The following is a 4,398-nucleotide window of genomic DNA, read 5'->3' as shown; positions in this document are numbered from 1 at the left end:
ACATATGCAAGGCTGTATATCTTGAGCTGAGACGCATCAGCTCAATTCGCAAATATCTTTCAGTTGATGCCACTAAAACACTTGTGTGTTCATTAGTACTTTCAAGACTGGACTATTGTAACTCAATTCTGTCTGGTTCATCTCAATATCTACTCCAGAAACTTAAAAAAGTTCAAAACACAGCTGCTCGGATCATACATAGAGTACCACGATCAGAGCACACCTCCCCGCTGCTCTGTACCCTACAATGGCTATCCATTCGATCCAGAAGCAAACACAAAATTTGTTCTCTGTGCTACGTTTCACTGTCGGACTCTAGTCCAACATATCTATCCGATCTCACCCATGTGTACACACCAGCAATATACTTACACTCCTCGTCTGATAATCGTGTACTCATTATTCCCACTATGAAAACAAAGCCATATGGACAGCATTCTTTTGCATACCAGGACCCAGCAACGTGGAATGAATTGCCCACTAAACTTAGACACAAAGACACGGTGATCACATTCAAGAGGGCTCTCAAAACTCACTTATTTCGACTGCAAGAACAAACTTAAAGATCTAATAATGTTTCCTACCTGAAATATTCTCAGCATGTTTTTTATTTTTTAATGTTTTTTCTAATTTCATGGTGTTTGTTTTTGTAATAATATTATTATATGTTTTTTATCTTATAGGTGTTGTCTAATGTTGTAAAGCGCTTAGAACTTCTAAAGATTAGGCGCTATACAAAGTCCTCATTATTATTATTAATTGTGAGGTTGATTTAAATAATGGATATGTGGCAGGCATACTCTTTGAATCATATCTGAAACTGATTTAGACTGTGCACATTAGTTAACAGTAAAGGCTTTTTATTTAAATTCTATGTTATAACTCTTCATTTACATCCCACTCCAATAGTGTGTTTCTGTGTAAGTTTTTGTTAACGTGTGTATATATTTTATCCTCTTTCTTTTATACATCATATCCTTAACCGCTCCAGTGGCCTAGTGGTTAGAGCATCCACCTCGGATGTGGGAGGTCGTGGATTCGATCCCCAGCCAAGTCATACCAAAGACTTGCAAAAATGGTACTAACAGCTGCCTCGCTTGGCGCTCAGCATTAAGAGGTTGGTGTTGGGACTGGTCGGCCTGGTGTCAGGATAATGTGACTGGGTGGGATATCATGCTACATATCTGTGGCATGATGCCCCAGTGCTAGACATCACTATAAACTGCCACACTGCAGACATCATAGCGATATGACTGAAAAAATGTTAAAGCTATGTTAAAAACCTAAAACATACACACACACGCATATCCTATCCTTGCCCTGCCTTAATGAATAACTGAGTACTGGTCAGTTAACAGTGTGGGGGTTAACAGGTATAAGGATATTGGATAGTATATGTGGGGTTAATATATTGTATGTCAGTAGATATTGGTCAGTAAGGGAAGTGAAGTTACAACATTGCATTTCCTTTTAGACCCCAGATAACCATTCTCATGTTAAATTCCTTTTAGACCCCAGATAACCATTCTAATGTTAAATTCCTGTTGGACCATAATGTTAAACCCATGTACTATAGGCATAATGTTAAAGTCCTGTTGGAACCCATACAGGCCCATAATGTTAACTGATGGACTAAAGGCATAATGTTAAAGTCCTGTTGGAACCCATACAGGAGAAATGTTAATTGATGGACTAAAGACATAATGTTAAAGTCCTGTTGGAACCCATACAGGCCCATAATGTTAATTGATGGGCTAAAGGCATAATGTTAAAGTCCTTTTGGAACCCATACAGGCCCATAATGTTAATCATATGGACATTTTTAACAATACATTTCCCATCAGAGGCCAAAAAAACGTAAGTTTGAGACAAAAATTTCTTCATAAGTAAGGATACTAGCGAGTTTGATGTGAAAATGAAGGTCAAATCGGATAATTGTAAAGTCAATTTCAGTAATGGATAAATGGCACAAATAATTTTGGCAATGTATCTGAAACTGATTTGTACTGTGCAAATTAGTTGACTTAAAACTTCACAAGCTTACAATTAGTCATGTGCCAAAAATTTCAAACAACTATTTCAAAAATACAGCTTGAACGGAAAAATACCTATGATTGCACAGACTCCAGTGACTGCACACAGATGGAGAAATAAATAATTATATAGCCAGGATAAAAGCAATTACCATTTCTGGTAAAATACAAAAACTAAAACAAGCTTTGACAGATTTCTTAATTAGAAAAGAATTCCCCTTATATAAGCATTTCTACCATGCTTCAGCTAAACAAAACACTGCACAACAGTATGGAAGAAAAATACCATATCTTATCTGAACAGCTGACGTACAAGAATAATTGAGAACCATACTTGAACAGAATCCACCACCGATCACTAATCCACCATCAGTTGTTAATACAAAAGCAACGGTATAACAACTAAAACAATAAGCTGACATATTTGAGATAGTAGACACATTTGAACAAAACCCCTGTCATATTGAGAATGAAAAATGCTATGATCAACAAAGCCATATTAAGGATGAACCAAAATGTCTTGCATCTGCTATAACTACTGAAGCTGCTTGGCATGTTCATGCACAAGTACATAAATTCAAGTGTTGAGTTAGAAAATCATTTGGCAATTATTTCACCCACTTACGAACCAGGAAAAGATGCAACATAGCTGTTAACAAATATTATTCCTGGAATTATATCGGTGTTAAAAAACTTTGGCCACTATGCAATTAAAGCAGATATTGTTCTTAATACAGATTTGATTATGCCATTTAGCCATGACATGGATGAATTTAAAATGACAAAACTGTAAATTCACAGTGGTGTCCATAAAATCCTGAACTGTAACTATACCAGTTCCATCAATGATGAAATTGACAAAGTTTCTAAAGACATTGGAGAAATATACCAATGCTACTAAGGCCACACTGAACATGAGTGATTGGAACAAGTTTGCCGAAATTCAATTGCCACCAATCAAAACTTTATTCATCTCTGTCACATTTCACACAAAAACTACAAGCACACAAACAAGGTTTGGTCTGCATTCGAGTGCAAAACTTAATTATCATCTGTATCTGCTTACTGATCTGCAGTTGCTCGTTGCTGTATTTGAGAAATTTTGTGACACTGACATGCACGCATACAATGTAGATGTGCACATTACTTCTCAGCACCATGTATGGATTGGAATGCATTATTGTCCAAAAACCAAAGTTGTGTTGGAATTGCTCACTGACACTGATATGCATCTTTTTACTGAGTGATCACTTCATGGCAGAACTTCTGTGGTAAACAGCCACATCATGTATCTAGATACGATTAACATTTATGGTGGGGTAAGGATGCAAACATTGCTGGTTGGCGAGTTTCACTGGATTGACCACACACACGTTGACATGCAAAAATGTGTGCAATTACAACATCAACAATGACCATGATGTTGATCTAGACTACTCTGAACATTTACAATGTTGCTGCTGTTGGTCAGATGAAACAACTGGGGTTGAAGGCAGCTTGATTGATTCGAGATCGACTATGATGATTAGTAAGTCGAGGACCAGCAGAAGTGGTTGCACCACTATCAACAGAAATAATATTGAATGCGATTAATAAAATTATTAATGAAGCTGCTCAGCAATGGTTGTCAGATTCAATAATTGCAAATCTGATGGTGGGAACTGAATTTGCATGCCAAGCCATGTGTTACATGGGCACACCTGTGTTAGTGGGTCAAAGTAAAAGAGATTTCCAGTATAACTCCTACCCGGCCAGAGACCACAATCAATTAAAAACAGAAATACAAGTGCAGGGTGCGTCTTGGTACTTCCTTACATGTGAGGCATTCTTGGTAGCTTAGTGAAAATCAACATGAAAATATATTGAAAAATGAACACAATTAAACATACTTGAGGGGTCACAGTAAAATGTTCTCCAGCAAAATTTACCAGAAATGTCCTGTGTGGTTGACCCAAATAAAATTTTCTCATCTTAATGTGGCCAAAGAAAACAATACCTCAGTGACATAATGATTATCCAAGTCAGAGGTGGCACAAATGCAAAAGACTGGTGGAATATTTCCATTTCTTGCAACAATTCCAGCACTGTTGGCAGTTGCAGATCCAGTGATCGCAAAAGCTGCAGCATTATGCGCTGTTGGAACTGCATATGGGACGGTGCTGAAAAAGGCAGTCGGTGGTCATATAAAAATGGAAGAGGCCTTTGATTACCAGGAACAAGTCATCAAACACCATCAGGCAGAGGTCTTTGATCGAAGGTCACTGAAGATCATGTTGACCCATCTATTGACCATTTTTTATTTACACGCTATCGCAAAGTCAATCAAACGTTTTCATGGTGTTTTTGTGTGAAATGAACTTCCATT

This window comes from Sinohyriopsis cumingii, chromosome 18 (genome assembly GCF_028554795.1).
Source record: "Sinohyriopsis cumingii isolate HCF-2022 chromosome 18, ASM2855479v2, whole genome shotgun sequence".
Taxonomy (NCBI): domain Eukaryota; kingdom Metazoa; phylum Mollusca; class Bivalvia; order Unionida; family Unionidae; genus Sinohyriopsis; species Sinohyriopsis cumingii.
Note: the sequence above shows the minus strand (reverse complement) of the source record.